Source organism: Schistocerca nitens, chromosome 10, assembly GCF_023898315.1.
Source record: "Schistocerca nitens isolate TAMUIC-IGC-003100 chromosome 10, iqSchNite1.1, whole genome shotgun sequence".
Taxonomy (NCBI): Eukaryota; Metazoa; Arthropoda; class Insecta; order Orthoptera; family Acrididae; genus Schistocerca; species Schistocerca nitens.
In genome coordinates, this window is record NC_064623.1 from 26,052,531 (window position 1) to 26,072,623 (window position 20,093).

The following is a 20,093-nucleotide window of genomic DNA, read 5'->3' on the forward strand; positions in this document are numbered from 1 at the left end:
CCTGGCCTAATGAGACTGCACTGGCAGGGTTTGATTTTAATAAAAAAAAAAAACATCAAAGTGACTACATATGATTTATAAATGTTTGCAGAATTAATACCACAATACACACATGCCTCTTACCAAGTCAAAAATCAAACTGATTTGATTTGGTAAGAGGCATACATGATTTGATTTTGACCTGGTACGAGACATGTGTGGATTGCATTCATTCTGCAAACATTTGTAGAGTTTGAACACTTCCTCCGGTCACTATACTCCTCAGACATGAACATTATTGAGCATATGTGGGATGCTTTGCAACGTGCTGTTCAAAATACAGGGTGTCCCAAAAAGAACGACCCAATTCTAACCTGTAATAATATTGAGACAAATGCCACTAGGTAACTGAAACAGCGCTAGATGTAATCGGCACGGTCTAGAGTTTCAGAAAAGCACAACAACGTGCGCAGTTTCCTCCGTGCCAACGTACAGGACCACGAGACCAGGCTTTACTCTCTTGGCCTCATAGGTCCCCTGGCTTAACGCCATGTGATTTCTTCCTCTGGCGATATGTTAAAAAATGTGTTTACGTTCCTCCCTTACCTCGTGACACTGATGAACTAAAAACCAGTATATCAGCTGCTGTAGCTTCAGTGACAGAAGACACCTTACGCTCAGTTTGGGATGAATTCGGCTATTGGCTAGATGTCGTCCGTGCAACCAATGGAGGACATATTGTACATTTATGGTGCATTTTTGTAAACTTCTGCCTTTTCTGAGTAATTTAGTATGCAATTTGTTAGTGCCAAGCCCTTCTTGCTAATAAATAATTCTACTTAAAATCGGGTAATTCCTTATTGGACACCCTGTAGGTCTCCACCCCCTCGTACTCTTAGGATTTATGGAAGCCCTGCAAGATTCATGGCCTCATTTCCCTCCAGCACTACTCCAGACATTAGTTGAGTCCATGCCACGTCGTGTTGCGGCACTTCTGCGTGCTCGCAGGGGCCCTACACGATGTTAGGCAGGTCTACCAGTTTCTTTGGCTCTTCAGTGTGTGTCTGAATCCTATTTCGCCGTCCGTTTAAAAGAGTATGCTGCAACTTATTAATAAAAAAATCATCTAATCTGGCACTGAAGAGGGCTCCTTATTGATACCAGTGAGTTCACTTATCGGCTTCTTAAATTGTATAAATCATTTTCGATTATCTCGACATTTGAAAATGGAATGTGCACTAATTTATGCTGATACAGCTGAGTCAAAACACTTGAGCAGAAAGGGTGTCCACATCTTATATACTTCTGTCTTATTTAATAGAAACAATAATATACAGAACCATCAAAAATTTAATTTGCGTTATTTCTTTTTCTTTACAGGTAAGCACAACGATAACCTGTGGGGCTGAAGCGAAATGGTACGTGTTTATTTTTGACATAATTCACATTAGTGCGTGCGTGTGTGTGCGCGCGCGTGTGTGTGTGTGTGTGTTTGGAGGCCTGCTGCTTGGAGTTCCAGAAGTGCTAGCGCTGTCAGAAGAAACTGGAAGTCGTTCGTCCTGCGGCTTTTGTTGATATAGCACGAAATTATGAAATATTATCTTGCACATCTTCTCAGTGGTCAAATACTTCTCAATTAAATCGTGAAGCATGCAAAGATTTCAGTAATGAATGGAGGACAACAAAATTTCATTAACCGCGAATGGTTACGTGAAACGCAAAACTCGTGACGTCACTCACTGTAAAGCTTAATGTCGTTAGTTTTGCGCAAAAGGCATTTATAGTTATCCACCAGCAACTGCAGTCACGTCGTGATGATTAGATTTAATAATCACTTCATTGTAGTTCACAGTTGCGTAATCTGCAAAACTGGTTTTCAACTGCAAGAAGTACATAGAAATTCGAGAATGATTTTACTGGTTTGTTATTCATTAACAGTTACTGAAAATCACTTTGTACAATTACTACCATTGATGCTCAAGACTTGCCGGACAATTCTCACTGCAGTTGGTTTTTTATCACTGCAAAAATATACCTAAAAAGTCTTTTACCGAATTTTAAGCACTGCTTTTGGAATTACTGTTCACTTTGCTAGACATATGCACTTTGGTTAATTACTGTCTTGCAAACAACTGAAACTTCAATTACTGTTACTTATTTCAGCACAGTAAAATGTTATCCACTGTTTAGTTATTTCATTTAACTCAATTTTTTTTTTTTTGTAGAAAGACATTACAAGTGCTTCTCAGTCATTAGGATTTTCTTGAGTTAGTTGTAAGGGATAACATGGATCGAACATTGGTACATTGTCTTAGGTACAACTGATAATCGCCACCTTGAAATATCGTGCTATTATTTTGTCTCAAAATTACTTACGACGCTGGCTAGTCGTTTACAAGTCTAAACCAATAAATGGTTCGATTTTACTTCGTGTCGTCGCTGGTGCATGTAAAACACTGTTCGTTGTCAGTGTGCGGCACAGTCTCTCCTCGTTGCAGCTCCACGGTAAATAACCTTGAACCCACATTACTCTTCGTGTTAACTGGTATTCCCTTGCAGTGATTGTACTGTACCCGCTTAATGCGGCCACACCAAACTTCCGCCGAGTCATTATGTGCTCTGCCATCGCTGCCTTACGACCTCGTCTCGACACACACATGCCGTGTAGCTACCCTCTGCAGCGTTGTCTGTAGACTCGACACGACTCGACTATTCACGCCTCAACACGGTTCTACACTGTAATGCCAACGCGCTCACACGCACGTCCAGTGATAATGCGACTGCAACTTCACAACATTCAAATTGAATGTCTGACGACAACGTCTAACTCTGAGTAGGCCAGCATGTGTACGTAAAACTAGCGTACATTTCATACTCATTCAATCTTACAACAGAAAAACAGTATAACATTTCAACATTTCATAAGAAAAACGTTAGTATAATTATTTACAACCTTTATTTCACAGGAAAAAAGTCCCGGCAACAGACAAATTTGAAAGGAAAAAAAAGAAGTAATTAATAGAGTAGTTGTGACACAACGTAGACGAATTGTTGTCGTTGGTGCTGCAAGGAAGGATGTCGTTTCTCTCTTGTTCGAGATCGCTATAAAATGTCGGAACTTGAACACAGTAACCTGGAGTTGACAATGGGATATGTAAGTAGCAAGTAAGAGTCGAAACCGGTCACTCACTCCAATGAAAAATATTTTAACAAGATTGAGGTCAAGACTGTTTTAAATTTTAATTTTAACATTTCGGTAAGGTACCTGAACTTCTTCGCACTTCAGCGCTTCGAGCTGCAGACACAGAGGCAGGCCCCATTCGGCAGTCAACCTGCGCAGCGATGAGACGTTCCTAATGTAGCGAGAACGAAAGCTCAATGCCCAAATTTTTTTGAATATCACAGAATTTACACCTGCAGTACAAAAATGAAGCCGGCCGTGGTGGTCGAGCGGTTCTAGGCGCTTCAGTGCGGAACCGCGCGACCGCTACGGTCGCAGGTTCGAATCCTGCCTCGGGCATGGATGTGTCTGATATCCTTAGGTTAGTTAGGTTTAAGTAGTTCCAAGTTCTAGGGGACTGATGACCTCAGATATTAAGTCCCATAGTGCTCAGAGCCATTTTGAACCACTTTTGAACAAAAATGAAGATGACCCCATGTAGCGGGATTCCAACCGTTGCCTCTTTGCAAGGCACGAACGCTAACCACTTGACGATTTCATTTTGTTCGTTGCATTTGTTCGGGGGACGTCGCATGACATCCGTGCAAGTTCACCATTGATCCATTCACTCAGGTTAATTTAGTACAGAGAGCAGCTAATCCTCTGACCGAACACGTTGAGCTACCGTTCTGGCAAAATTTAAGCGACGGTGGGGTTCGAACCGCGTAAAATTTAAGCAGTGGTGGGTTTCGAACGCGGGACCGAGAACGTTGACCACATCGACATCTCACAACCGGCACCTTTTGCACAAATAGATGAGTGACATAACAGACCCGTAAAACTTTTCTTGAGATTTTCTGGGAGTTGTCAGACTAGTATACCGTAATACTTACACATTATGTTGTCTGAATGATCTACTGAAGGTGTACGAAATTTTACGTCAATCAGTGATCCCAACGTCGTGGTCTCCGTTTGTGAATATTCTGCACACTGCGCATTCGCAGACACAAGGGACTAATGGCGGCGTCTGCTAACTTTATCTGTTATCTGAGGTCATAAGTCCCCTAGAACTCAGAACTACTTAAACCTAACTAACCTAAGGACATCAGACACATCCATGCCCGAGGCAGGATTCGAACCTGCGACCGTAGCGGTCGCGCGGTTCCGCACTGAAGCGCCTAGAACCGCTCTACCACCACGGCCGGCTTCATTTTTGTACTGCAGGTGTAAATTCTGTGATATTCAAAAAAATTTGGGCATTGAGCTTTCGTTCTCGCTACATTAGGAACGTCTCATCGCTGCGCAGGTTAACTGCCGAATGGGGCCTGCCTCTGTGTCTGCAGCTCGAAGCGCTGAAGTGCAAAGAAGTTCAGGTACCTTACCAAAATGTTAAAATTAAAATTTAAAACAGTCTTGACCTCAATCTTGTTAAAATATTTTTCATTGGAGTGAGTGACCGGTTTCGACTCTATGGAAGAGTCATCTTCAGACTCCGTAAAGATATATTGCCAAAGTAGTATAGACGTTATAATAAGCATATATAAATATATACATATATAAAAATAAGATAAATAGTAATAAATTATACCCAGAGCGGTGGATGGACACTGCTAGGTGAATTCCGTCGACGCTCGTGTAACTGCTGACTGTGCATAGAGGGACCGGGTATTAATAGGGCTAATCACACCCTCCGTTCTGAGTATGACATCATAAGTAGGCAATCAGAAGACACGTTCATGATTAGATAACTTAATACATAACTATGAAGGAACATTTACAATTGGAATACATGGTAATGTCAATTATTGATCATTATTCGCCAATGAATATAAATTATACTATTAAAATGGTTCATTGGTGTAAAATAGGCTTAGAGTATGCTGCCTTCTAAACTCAGAACTACAAATCTACACCAAAGGTTGTCGTTGCCCCAGCGTTTACATGGATAATTGAGGGTTACCATGGAGATAACGTCCTGTTCCGCTGTGGACGTTAGTGGTGTTGTCAAAGATTGTACTAGGGGGAGATACGTCGTATGTTACGCTTATGTGATACCATAGAAATACGGTTAATTTTGCTCTCTTCTGATGTCGCCATAAAGGAGCTGTACTATGGCGGATCCACACCAACATTTCTGTAATAATAGCGGAACGATGTTACTAAAGTGCATCGATAGTTGCCGTAGAAACGGCGTCCTAGCCCGGTGAAGCAGGCATCAGATGATCATAGATTATTGTGTACTGCGAAAGATATCTCACGGGTTGACATTCCGACCACGAAAACAATGTCTGCATACATACATCGGCGGTTGCTATGGAAATACGTCTTATTCTCAATAATTTCAAAAACTTACCAGATTGAATGTATAAGGGATTTCGCGAATCACGACAAGCATACACTTTTAGGAAAACTGTGTGCTTCTTAGTTTACTTTTAGATATAAGTTTGGTTTGATAATATAATTTAATTAAAAATAATGAGTAGTCAAATAATATAATATTCACTAAAGCTTCATGCAAATAGATGTGTGTCTATGTGTTTATTTAAATTACACTCCTGGAAATTGAAATAAGAACATCGTGAATTCATTGTCCCAGGAAGGGGAAACTTTATTGACACATTCCTGGGGTCAGATACATCACATGACCACACTGACAGAACCACAGGCACATAGACACAGGCAACAGAGCATGCACAATATCGGCACTAGTACAGTGTATATCCACCTTTCGCAGCAATGCAGGCTGCTATTCTCCCATGGAGACGATCGTAGAGATGCTGGATGTAGTCCTGTGGAACGGCTTGCCATGCCATTTCCACCTGGCGCCTCAGTTGGACCAGCGTTCGTGCTGGACGTGCAGACCGCGTGAGACGACGCTTCATCCAGTCCCAAACATGCTCAATGGGGGACAGATCCGGAGATCTTGCTGGCCAGGGTAGTTGACTTACACCTTCTAGAGCACGTTGGGTGGCACGGGATACATGCGGACGTGCATTGTCCTGTTGGAACAGCAAGTTCCCTTGCCGGTCTAGGAATGGTAGAACGATGGGTTCGATGACGGTTTGGATGTACCGTGCACTATTCAGTGTCCCCTCGACGATCACCAGTGGTGTACGGCCAGTGTAGGAGATCGCTCCCCACACCATGATGCCGGGTGTTGGCCCTGTGTGCCTCGGTCGTATGCAGTCCTGATTGTGGCGCTCACCTGCACGGCGCCAAACACGCATACGACCATCATTGGCACCAAGGCAGAAGCGACTCTCATCGCTGAAGACGACACGTCTCCATTCGTCCCTCCATTCACGCCTGTCGCGACACCACTGGAGGCGGGCTGCACGATGTTGGGGCGTGAGCGGAAGACGGCCTAACGGTGTGCGGGACAGTAGCCCAGCTTCATGGAGACGGTTGCGAATGGTCCTCGCCGATACCCCAGGAGCAACAGTGTCCCTAATTTGCTGGGAAGTGGCGGTGCGGCCCCCTACGGCACTGCGTAGGATCCTACGGTCTTGGCGTGCATCCGTGCGTCGCTGCGGTCCGGTCCCAGGTCGACGAGCACGTGCACCTTCGGCCGACCACTGGCGACAACATCGATGTACTGTGGAGACCTCACGCCCCACGTGTTGAGCAATTCGGCGGTACGTCCACCCGGCCTCCCGCATGCCCACTATACGCCCTCGCTCAAAGTCCGTCAACTGCACATACGGTTCACGTCCACGCTGTCGCGGCATGCTACCAGTGTTAAACACTGCGATGGAGCTCCGTATGCCACGGCAAACTGGCTGACACTGACGGCGGCGGTGCACAAATGCTGCGCAGCTAGCGCCATTCGACGGCCAACACCGCGGTTCCTGGTGTGTCCGCTGTGCCGTGCGTGTGATCATTGCTTGTACAGCCCTCTCGCAGTGTCCGGAGCAAGTATGGTGGGTCTGACACACCGGTGTCAATGTGTTCTTTTTTCCATTTCCAGGAGTGTATATTATCCCTCAAATATCATACAAATTAAATAATATGACCAGTGACGAAAAAATATAGATTCAGAAGTTAGGAGTCGAACCGTCGCCTTATTCACGGTCGTCATACGAAGCTACAGCGCTAGCCACTCGACCAGCATGAACTCCTATCGCCGCCGCCTACGCGCAAGTACGTACGCCAAACAACAGACGCGTAAAACTTCTCTCGTAATTTTCACAGAACTGTCAAGAGTAGTGCAAGTTACCACTTGCGCATTATGTTGTTTTAAAGACCTCGGGGAAGATCAGTTTGGATTCCGTAGAAATGTTGGAACACGTGAGGCAATACTGACCCTACGACTTATCTTAGAAAATAGATTAAGGAAAGGAAAACCTACGTTTCTAGCACTTCTAGACTTAGAGAAAGATTTTGACAATGTTGACCAAAATACTCTCTTTCAAATTCTGAAGGTAGCAGGGGTAAAATAAAATGGTTCAAATGGCTCTGAGCACTATGGGACTTAACATCTGTCGTAATCAGTCCCCTAGAACTTAGAACTACTTAAACCGCGGCCGGCCAGGGGTAAAATACAGGGAGCGAAAGGCTATTCACAATTTGTACAGAAACCAGATGGCAGTTATAAGAGTCGAGGTGCATGAAAGGGAAGCAGTGGTTGGGAAGGGAGTGAGACAGGGTTGTAGCCTATTCCCGATGTTATTCAATCTGTGTGTTGAGCAAGCAGTAAAGGAAACAAAAGAAAAATTCGTAGTAGGAAGTAAAATCCATGGAGAAGAAATAAAAACTTTGAGGTTCGCCGATGATAATGTAATTCTGTCAGAGACAGTAAAGAACCTGGAAGAGCAGCTGAACGGAATGGACAGTGTCTTGAAAGGAGGATATAAGATGAACATCGACGAAAGCAAAACGAGGATAATGGAATGCAGTGGAATTAAATCAGGTGATGCTGAGGGAATTAGATTAGGAAATGAGAGGCTTAAAGTAGTAAAGGAGTTTTGCTTTTTGGGGAGCAAAATAACTGATGATGGTCGAAGTAGCGAGGATATAAAATGTAGACTGGTAATGGAAGAGAAAGCGTTTCTGAAGAAGAGAAATTTGTTAACATCGAGTATAGATTTAAGGTTCAGGAAGTCGTTTCTGAAAGTATTTTTTTCTAGTGTAGCCATGTATGGAAGTGAAACATGGACGATAAATAGTTTGGACAAGAAGAGAATAGAAACTTTCGAAATGTGTGCTACAGAAGAATGCTGAAGATTAGATGGGTAGATCACATAACTAATGAGGAGGTTTTGGATAGAATTGGGGAGAAGAGGAGTTTGTAGCACAACTTGAGTAGAAGAAGGGATCGGTAGTTAGGGCATATTCTGAGGCATCAAGGGATGGCAGCGTGGAGGGTAAAAATCGTAGAGGGAGACCAAGAGATGAATACACTAAGGAGATTCAGAAGGATGTAGGTTGCAGTAGGTACTGGTAGATGAAGAACCTAGCACAGGATAGAGTAACATGGAGAGCTGCATCAAACCAGTCTCTGGACTGAAGACCACAACAACAACAACAACAACAACAACAACAACTAAAGGTGTACAAAGTTCGAAGTAAATATGTGATCCCAACGTCGTCTGGTCTCGCCTTTATACTCGGCACAGTCTGTAGATCATTGACGTCATTGTTTGATTGTTAATTTACACGCAGGCACGGATCTCGCACGAGTAGTCAATTTTGACCAGAGAAGTCGCTAGTGTAAAACGGGCTTTACGCTTCGAAATAATAGTGTAACCTCCTGTGCACCATCTCGAGATGAGATTGGAAAAAGTTTCGGAAACCTGTTTATGAAAAAAGTAACTATTTTAAGAAAATGTCACTCGTTGCAGCTTTACGTATTTATATAAAAATTTCAAAACACAGTCTGTGTGGTCGACCTCGTCAACAGAGACAGTGTAGCGCCTTCCACTGCTTTCTGGCTCGTGTCCGCACGGTCGCCCCCATTCAGCGGAGCTCGGCTGAGCTTCCAGTTCGTACCGTGCGCGGGAGAATCGTAACGGCCACCTGTCCACCCCCTCCCCCCTCCACTAGCCCGTCAGGTGGCGCAGCAGGTGGAGTGGGGGCGGGCGCCGGCCGTGCCCCCACCACGCACCCCTTCCTCCTCCCGGCGCCCCTGGCCGTGCCGCGCAGTGCGTTGCCCTCCTCCCCTCCCGCGCCGCTACCCCCCACCCCGCCGGCCGTCGTTCCTTGCGCCGCCAGCCCGCGACCAACCTCAGTCCGTCGCCCGGTGCCATCACCGCAGCATCGGTGGCGTCCCGCTATTGAAGTGTCGCGCGCGCCAAAGTGTCGAGCGAAGTGCCGAACTCCGACCAGCAGCCTGCGCGTGCCGTGGCAGCCTCTGAGCTTCTTTATACCGGAACCGACTGCATCTCTCGCAGCTGTTACTAGTCGCATCTCCGTATTACAACGATCCGGCCGGTGTTTTACCTGGCACAATAGAAGGCTGGACCAGTAACGATTCTCCACGTAAAGAAAAGCGATAAAAATTTCGTCTTCGACAGCCTGCTATGTCAAGAAATCTTCTCGAGTCAAACAGTCGCTGAGACCAATCTCAGAATCTCGATATTGTCAAAAATTCTTCGACAACGCGTGAACACCCATTCGAGGATTTCCACAACCAAATTCGCAGATAAAAAGTCGCTGAACCCTACTCCTGGCCGCGACGCGGAAACGGCGGCGCTAGAAACTGTGAACAAGTGTGTATGTGTGTGTGTGTATGTGGCTGTGAGTGTTTTTTTTTGGCTTCGCGGATTGCCGGTTCGCGCCGTCTGATCCTGTTAAGGTGGCGGCGGTGACGTAGTGCCTCCTCCTTCGGCGACGCCACGTGGATCAGCTAGCACGTGTGAGGTCGCACAGCGGCACATTTCTGCAGTTCGCAGTTGGCATCTTCAGCACAGTTTTCTGTCAGGAATGCAAGGAAGTGTTTCGTTATGACGGTTAGTACACAGTTATGTTGTTACGAGTAAATTCAGAGTCTACTGACAGTTATTTGCACGTATATATATATATATATATATATATATATATATATATATATATATATATATATATATATAGTAACATGTCAATTTTTCCCCCCCCTTGCAATTAATAGCACCCGGTTTCTTTCACGATCTTTGCTAGCGTGAATCGAAATACATTTCACCACAGTTGCAACATCGTCAGTGTGTAACCGTCAACTCGTCTCCTCTTGCTATACTTCGATGGTTATTCACAACAATATTGAAACTGTGGGTCCGCCTTGATGCAAAAGACTTTTTTATTTATTTACTTATTTCTTCCCCAAACTAGTTCCGGCGACAAATACCGCCATCATTCGTGGGTCTTTAAAACATGCAAAAAATAGCGTAGTTATAGAAACAAATTATATTTTTACTGTTGGTTTTTTGAAATATAGTTGTCTTTGGATACTTTCATACTACCTTTGCCCATACGTCGTCTTTCTTACGTGCTTTCTCCGCTGACGTTTTTTCTCAGCGTACACCATGTCATCTGCAACTGTATTCGTCGCCGCAACTACTTTGGGCAATAAATAAGTAAACAAATAACAAAGTGTTTTGCATCAAGACTGACTCACAATTGCCAAATTGTTGTTTTTCTAGACAAACACAGACCAAATGGAAGAGTTCCAAGATAGTCATGGTTGACAAACTGCCTATGGCTTCTATCTCGGGTGGGTTCTTCGGCCGATGTTCATCTAATGATTTTACTGACGTTTCGCCAGCACGAGTGGCTGGCATTGTCAAATCTTCACCCTCCATTGCCGGTGGTGAACTGGACCCGAGCTCGCGGCCGCAGACTATATGTACCATGTGGACGTTGGCGCGCCAGGTACATATAGTCTGCGGCCGCGAGCTCGGCTCCAGTTCACCACCGGCAATGGAGGGTGAAGATTTGACAATGCCAGCCACTCGTGCTGGCGAAACGTCAGTAAAATCATTATATGAACGCCAGACGAAGAACCCGAGACAGAAGCCAACAGGCAGTTTGTCAACAAGTGGCCACGAAAGCCTTAACAATTTTGTATAGTCATAGTTATTCACGGTGGCAAATACAGTGTATCAAGAAGAATCATCCGATTTTAAAAACTCATAACTATGTTATTTGGGATATGTACGTGAACAACATACTGTTGGAAAGAGCAAACCAACACGATGGTGCACCGCCACACTGGCATGTGGAAGGGCGGGAAGTTTTAAATCAAAGGTTTACTGAACGATGGTTCGGTCGTACTGGACGTAATGATTCAGCCTTTCGTTATTGGCCTCCAAGGTCACCTGACCTGACTGTATGTGATTATTTCTTGTGGGGGGGGAGGGAGGGGGGTTCATAAGAGACTGTTTACGTCCCTCCATTACCAACAACAAAGAATGGACTGAGGCATCGCATAACAGCTGCTGTGGAAGCTGTATCTCAGGACATGCTCGCTGCAGTGTGGGAACAATCTGAATACCACATCGGCATATCCCGTGAATCTCAAAGGGGGGTATTGAACACTTATGAAAACGTTTGACAAAAAGCCTTTTCAAAAAGCCTTCATCAAAAAACAAAATTCATTGTATAGGTTTATTAGTTTCAGAAATGTAGACGTTCCAAATCGTATGATTCTTCGTGATACACCCTGCATAACTAAAAGCAACTTATGTAGTTGGGTTAATGAAGCCACATACAGGTAATCAAGGCAATAACAGCGATACGGTCCATGACACGCTGTTTCCATTGTAACACAGCTGGATTCTTTTTAGTCGAAATTTTATACATAAATGGATGCTCATGGTTTATATTCAATAATTCTCATGAGCGACACTTGAAATACCACAACCACTGTTTATGAGACACCAGATTCACCTCTACCAAGTTTCAGTTTGACCTCGCAGTTGTCACTATGTTTGCAGTATAGTATTTACACCCTGGTTGGATTGCCGAACGACATAGCACTGTCGTTCGGGAGGACGACGTTTCAAACCCGCGTCCGGCCATCCTCATTTATCATTCCCGTAAATCACTTAAGGCAAATGCCGGGATGGTTCCCTCGAAAGTGCACGGCCGCTGTCCTCCGTCCTTCCGCAGTCCGAGCTTGTGCTCCCTCGCTGATGACACAGTCGTCGACGGGACGCCAGACACTAATGTCGTCACCCCACTCCTGCTTCACCTCCTGCTGTTGGTGCCACTCACGGGAAATTCCCCATGCAAATTAATGAATCGCGCATGAGAAATCACAGATGACAATTAATGATTGTTATCATTCACACGCGGTCGTTAAGCTGTAACACTTGAGATGCTTGTGAGCTAGAACGCAGCTTTCATAACAACTCTTTATTGCCATTTTTCGCTGTGAAATCCCCAGTTGGTTTTCTGCCCCTCCCCATTCAATTTCCACTGCTTTGCTGCTGCCGACATTTCGTCTAAAAAATTCAACACAAAACACTTTTTGCCTCCTCTCGCGACGTGACTCACGCAAAGAACGGACGCTCAGATCGTAAACTTCGTGTATTGAAAAGCCCTCCCAAACCCGTTGCTCGCGTCAGGTATCGTACGCTTACAAATGCTCATTGCTTTTTTTAAAAAAAAACTTGCCAAAATATAGCTCTATAACGTGGGGATAACGAAACTGTTTGCGCGAAATTAATTGCTCCGGTTTACCGTGTTCGTATGGTTTATGAACAGTACTTAGTCACATTTCGTGCTTCATTAGTTATGTGATCTACCCATCTAATCTTCAGCATTCTTCTGTAGCACCACATTTCGAAAGCTTCCATTCTGTTCTTGTCCAAATTATTTATCGTCCTTGTTTCACTTCCATACATGGCTACACTCCATACAAATACTTTCAGAAACGACTTCCTGACACTTAAATCTATACTCGATGTTAACAAATTCCTCTTCTTCAGAAACGATTTCCTTGCCGTTGCCAGTCTACATTTTATATCCTCTCTACTTCGACCATCATCGGTTATTTTACTCCCTAAATAGCAAAACTCCTTTACTACTTTAAGTGTCTCATTTCCTAATCTAATCCCCTCAGCATCACCCAATTTAATTTGACTACATTCCATTATCCTCGTTTTGCTTTTGTTGATGTTCATCTTATATCCTCCTTTCAAGACGCTGTCCATTCCGTTCAACTGCTCTTCCAAGTCCTTTGCTGTCTCTGATAGAATTACAATGCCATCGGCGAACCTCAAAGTTTTTACTTCTTCTCCATGGATTTTAATACCTACTCCGAATTTGTCTTTTGCTTCCTTTACTGCTTGCTCAATATACAGATTGAATAACATCGGGGAGAGGCTACAACCCTGTCTCACTCCCTTCCCAACCACTGCTTCCCTTTCATGTCCCTCTACTCTTATAACGGACATCTGCTTTCTGTACAAACTGTAAATAGCGTTTCGCTCCCTGTATTTTACCTCTACCACCTTCAGAATTTGAAAGAGAGTATTCCAGTCAACATTGTCAAAAGCTTTTTCTAAGTCTACAAATGCTAGAAACGTAGGTTTGCATTTTCTTAATCTAGCTTCTAAGATAAGTCGTGGGGTCAGTATTGCCTTACGTGTTGCCATATTTCTACGGAATCCAAACTGATCTTCCCCGATGTCTGCTTCTACCAGTTTTTCTATTCGTCTGTAATGAATTCGCGTTAGTATTTTGCAGCCGTGACTTATTAAACTGATAGTTAGGTAATTTTCACATCTGTCAACACCTGGTTTCTTTGGGATTGGAATTATTATATTCTTCTTGAAGATAATAGGTATTTTTGAATAACATACGTCGTACAAAAAATTACGAAAATGGCAATGGACGGACTAAGTTACTTTTAGCAGATACTTATATTTTATGGAGAAAAATTCATTTTTAGAACGACAATAATTTGCTTTACGGAGAAATGTGTCCTGTCGACCAGTTTTGGTGGTAATGCCATTTTCAAGCCGATCGCTGTTACGGAGAGGACTGAACATTACAGGATTTTTCCCCCTTCCTTTATTTGAAATTTTGTGACCCTCTACTCAGCCATCCTTGCTGCACCATCATTATCGCCGTAATTACTGCTGCGCCGAAAGCCAGATTTTCTCATGGTAACTCTCCACGATTTCCTGCCTTCTGCTACCCTCGTAATTTCCGCTTCCCTTGATGTCATCTATAGTGTTGTACCTCTTCCTTCCGCTCAGTCTCCTCCCACAAATCGACCTTCCACAACCTCTGTTAACAAACACTCCTGTCTCACCGAATGTCCCATTCAGTTCTTCGTTTCTCTTATATCCCGCAGCAGATTTATTCTGTCACCAACCCTCCCGAACACTCTTATGCTACCCACTTTTTCCATGTAGCTTATCCTTTCTCTTCCACATCCACACCTCAAATGCATCTGCACTTTTTATATACCCTCGTGACAGTGAACATGTTTCTGCACTTTCCGAGTCTTTTCCTCGGATATTATCTAGTCTGCCACATCAAAATATACTTCTACTGAATGTCTCCTTCACTGTAGCGATGCGGGTTTTCACTCCCTGATGACATTTCATGCACTCTGTGACCGTACTTCCAAGATATTTAAAGGCTCCTACATGGTTACACATTATATTAGTAAATAAAATCAGTATTTAATGTCATATACAGTGCATATACACTACTGGCCATTAAAATTGTTACACCACCAAGACGACGTGTTCCAGACGCGAAATTTAACCGACAGGAAGAAGATGCTCTGATATGCAAATGATTAGCTTTTCAGAGCATTCACACAAGGTTGGCGCCGGTGGCGACACCTACAACGTGCTGACATGAGGAAAGTTTCCAACCGATTTCTCGTACACAAACAGCAGTTCACCGGCGTTGCCTGGTGAAACGATGTTGTGATGCCTCGTGTAACGAGGAGAAATGCGTACCATCTCGTTTCCGACATTGATGAAGGTCGGATTGTAGCCTATGGCGATTGCGGTTTATCGTATCGCGACATTGCTGCTCGCGTTGGTCGAGATCCAACGACTGTTAGCAGAATATGGAATCGGTGGGTTCAGGAGGGTAATACGGAACGCGATGCTGGATCACAACGGCCTCGTATCACTAGCAGTCGAGATGACAGGCATCTTATCCGCATGGCTGTAACGGATCGTGCAGCCACGTCTCGATCCCTGAGTCAACAGATGGGGACGTTTGCAAGACAACAACCATATGCACGAACAGTTCGACGACGTTTGCAGCAGCATGGGCTATCAGCTCGGAGACCATGGCTGCGGTTACCATTGACGCTCAATCGCAAACAGGAGCGCCTGCGATGGTGTACTCGACGACGAACCTGGCTGCACGAATGGCGAAACGTCTTTTTTTCGGATGAATCCAGGTTCTGTTTACAGCATCACGATGGTCGCATCCGCGTTTGGCGGTGAACGCACATTGGAAGCGTGTATTCGTCATCGCCATACTGGCGTATGACCCGGCGTGATGGTATGGGGTGCCATTGGTTACACGTCTCGGTCACCTATTGTTCGCATAGACGCCACTTTGAACAATGGACGTTAGATTTGAGATGTGTTACGACCTGTGGCTCTACCCTTCATTCGATCCCAGCAAAACCCTACATTTCAGCAGGATAATGCACGACCGCATGTTGCAGGTCCCGTACGGTCCTTTCTGGATACACAAAATGTTCGACTGCTGCCCTGGCCAGCACAGTCTCCAGATCTCTCACCAATAGGAAACGTTTGGTCAATGGTGCCCGAGCAACTGGCTCGTCACAATACGCCAGTCACTACTCTTGATGAACTGTGGTATCGTGTTGAAGCAGCATGGGCAACTGTACCTGTACACGCCATCCGAGCTCTGTTTGACTCAATGCCCAGGCGTATGAAGGCCGTTATTACGGCCAGAGGTGGTTGTTGTGGGTGCTGATTTCTCAAGATCTATGCACCCAAATCGCGTAAAAATGTAATCACATGTCAGTTCTAGTATAATATATTTGTCCAATTAATACCCGTTTATCGTCTGCATTTCTTCTTGGTGTAGCAATTTTAATGGCCAGTGGTGTAAGAAGCGTCACACGTCGGGCAGACAGGCAGGCGAGTGAGATTCCTTTAGCCTGGTCGGGTCGGGCGCGGCACGGCACGGCTTGGGTGGGAGCAAAGCGGCCTGCGCTTTCTACTGAGAACGTGCGGCAGCTTGCCTGCCTGGCTAACTGGCAAGCGTGCGCAGGTGTACATCTGTGAATGCAAACACACTCGCCGTGTCAAATTGTTTTACGCTGACACGGGCAGATAAAGGACGAGCTGAAGTGACAAAGACTGCGAAAGGTACTGGTGTGAGGTGTAAGCGCCGGTGTCCGGCATCACTGTACACTCTGCTGGCCATCAAAATTGCTTCACCAAGAAGAAATGCAGATGGTAAACGGGCATTCATTGGACAAATATAGTATACTACAACTGACTTGTGATTACATTTTCACGCAGTTTGGATGCATACATCCTGAGAAATCAGTACCCAGAAAAACCACCTCTGGCCGTAATAACGGCCTTGATACGCCTGGGCATTGCGTCAAACAGAGCTTGGATGGCGTGTACAGGCAGCTTCGACGCGATACCACAGTTCATCAAGAGTAGTGAATGGCGTACTGTGACGAGCCAGTTTCTTGGCCACCATTGACCAGACGTTTTCAATTGGTGAGACATCTGGAGAATGTGCTGGCCAGGGCAGCAGTCGAACATTTTCTGTATCCAGAAAGGCCCGTACAGGACCTGTAACATGCGGTCGTGCATTATCCTGCTGAAATGTACGGTTTCGCAGGGATCGAATGAAGGGTAGACCCATGGGTCGTATAACACAGCACAAATGTAACGTCCACTGTTGAAAGTGCCCTCAATGCGAACAAGAGGTGACCGAGACGTGTAACCAATGGCACCCCATACCATAACGCCGGGTGATATACTAGTACGGCGATGACGAATACACGCTTCCAATGTGCGTTCACCGCGATGTCGCCAAACACGCATGCGACCATGACGATGCTGTAAACAGAACCTGGATTCATCCGAAAAAATGACGTTTTGTCATTCGTGCACCCAGGTTCGTCGTAGAGTACACCTTCGCAGGCGCTCCTATCTGTGATGCAACGTCAAGGGTAACTGCAGCCACGGTCTCCGAGCTGATAGTCCGTGCTACTGCAAACGTCATCGAACTGTTCGTGCAGGTGGTTGTTGTCTTGCAAACGTCCCCATGTGTTCACTCAGGGATCGAGACGTGGCTGCACGATCCGTTACAGCCATGCGGACAAGATGTCTGTCATCTCGACTGCTAGTGATACGTGGCCGTTGGGATCCAGCACGGCGTTCCGTATTACCCACCGATTCCATATTCTGCTAACAGTCTTTGGATCTCGACCAACGCGAGCAGCAATGTCGCGATACGATAAACCGCAATCGCGATAGGCTACAGTCCGACCCTTATCAAAGTCGGAAACGTGATGGTACGCAATTCTCCTCCTTACACGAGGCATCACAACAACGTTTCACCAGGCAACGCCGCCGACTGCTTTTTGTGTATGAGAAATCGGTTGGAAACTTTCGTCATGTCAGCACGTTGTAGGTGTCGCCACCGGCGCCAACCTTGTGTGAATGCTCTGAGAAGCTAATCATTTGCATATCACAGCATCTTCTTCGTGTAGGTTAAATCTCGCGTCTGTAGCACGTCGTCTTCGTGGTGTAGCAGTTTTAATGGCCAATAGTGTACTTAGCACCCTGAGCTACGCCGCTGCTACCTGTGCAGGCCTGGGCTGGTCGCCGCAGAAGCGGCAGGAAGCGGCGCATCCCGGCGGAATGGCGAAGCGGCTTCCTCCCATTTGTGGCCGATAGCGTCAGCGTCACCATGCCAGGCGGCGAGGCGTTGGCGAATCGCCCGGCCAGGAAATTGGACGCGTTCTGACGCGGGCGCGGCGGGGGCGGACACCCACTTGGCAATTTCCCACCCCTCCTCCTCGCTGTCGTAACGCCCACGCACCTCTCTACTCCCTTACCTGTTGCCGCGTGCGCGACACACCTGCTATCTGTTCTACCGCCACACTCGGTGCTACCTGTAACACAGACGGTCTGATAAAGAAGATGAAGCATCGAGAAGGGAAGAGACGAGATGATGCTTCACGATCTTATCTGACCTTGTCAAAGGGGAAGATAGGCGATCTGTTAAGCTAAAATGTGTCCTGGGTCAGGACTGCTGAAGTTCCTTTATTCGTTAGTCTACTAGTTTCAGCAAAGAAGAGAAAGCAGGAAGGTGAAAGGAGTAGAGAGGGTCTGTACGAGAGAGATGTATTTGAGGTCAGTATTATGGAAATGGAAGAGGACGTAGATGAAGATGGGAAGGGAGATATGATACTGCGTGAAGAATTTGACAGAAGAACTGAAAGAGTCAAGTGGAAACAAGGCCCCGGGAGTGGATGACCTTCCGTTGGAGCTACTGATAGCCTTGGGAGGGCCAGCCATGACGAAACTCATCCATCTGGCGAGCAAGATGTTTGAGACAGGCGAAATACCCTCAGACAGCTAGAAGAATATAATAATCCCAATTGCAAAGAATGCGCGTGCTGACGGGTGTGAAAATTACCGAACTATCAGTTTAATAAGTCACGGCTGCAAAATACTAACACGAAGACTTGACAGCAGAATGGAAAAAAAACTGGTAGAAGCCGACCCCGGAGAAGATCAGTTTCGATTCCGGAGAAATATTGGAACACGCGACGCATGTCCGAAAGAACAGATACCATCCTAGTATATATATAGTTAAGGCTAACCGGCCACTTGACCATCTTCTTCTTCTGTGCGAATGCACAAACAGTGCCCGAACTCTTACGGGAGTCGATCGGCAACGCGCCGCAAGTAATGAGTACAATGGGCGGGGGCACTACGAATGTAGTGCGGGACAATACGTTGAGAATGTGGGTTTCGCGGGAGGCGTGCCAGAGATAAATCCCTGCAGTCGCGCTATCCTCTGTGTCCTCGGTGGCTCAGACGGATAGAGCGTCTGCCATGTAAGCAGGAGATCCCGGGTTCGAGTCTCCGTTGACGTATGTCAACGCCTGTAAGCAGGTAAGGGTGTTCATCTCATTGTAATTTCATTTCACGAGTGTACCGTTAATACGAGGAATCCGGTAAAACATCAAATCTCCGACATCGCTGCGGCCGGAAAAAGATCCAGCAAGAACGCGACCAACTACGACTGAAGAGAATCGTTCAACGTGACAGAACTGCAACCCTTCCGCAAATTGCTGCACATTTCAATGCTGCACTATCAAAAAGTATCAGCGTGCGATCTATTCAACGAAATATCATCGATATGGCTTTCGGCGCCGAAGGTCCCCTCGTGTAAATGGTTCGAATGGCTCTGAGTACTATGGGACTTAACATCTGACGTCATCAGCCCCCTAGAACTTAGAACTACTTAAACCTAACTAACCTAAGGACATCACACACATCCATGCCCGAGGCTGGATTCGAAGCTGCGACCGTAGCAGCAGCGCGGTTCCGTCTAGAACCGCTCGGCCACAACGGCCGGCTAATTGGAGTGATATGTGACTCGTGACACGTCAAGCTACGATTCTGACAGGTGACACGTACGTAAGAATCCTGTCTGATGACGTGCATCCATCCATGTCCATTGTGAATTCCGACGGACGTGGACAATTCAAGCAGGACAGTGCGACATCCCGCACGTCCAGAATTGCTACAGAGTGGCTCCAGGAACACTCTTTTGAGTTTAAACACTTCCGCTGTCCGCCAAACTCCCCAGATATGAATATTATTGAGCATATCTGGGACGCCCTGCAACGTGCTGTTCAAAATAGATCTCCACCCTCTCGCACTCTTAACGGATTAATGGTTCAAAAATGGTTCAAATGGCCTTGAGCACTATGGGACTTAACATCTGAGGTCATCAGTCCCCTAGAACTTAGAACTACTTAAACCTA

At 45.8% G+C, this 20,093-nt stretch overlaps 1 protein-coding gene across 2 annotated transcripts in view; it reads left to right on the top strand.

Moving 5' to 3' along the window:
- Positions 1 to 20,093, top strand: part of LOC126210106 (protein PALS1) — a 786,719-nt gene that overhangs the window by 230,841 nt on the left and 535,785 nt on the right. The window contains exon 1 of one of the 2 annotated variants that reach the window (XM_049939243.1): positions 9,397 to 10,086. The exons of the other annotated variant lie outside the window; for it this stretch is intronic. The gene's annotated coding sequence lies outside the window, so the exon portion shown is untranslated. Of the gene's footprint in view, positions 1 to 9,396; positions 10,087 to 20,093 lie in introns of those variants that run through there. 2 annotated transcript variants of the gene reach the window in all.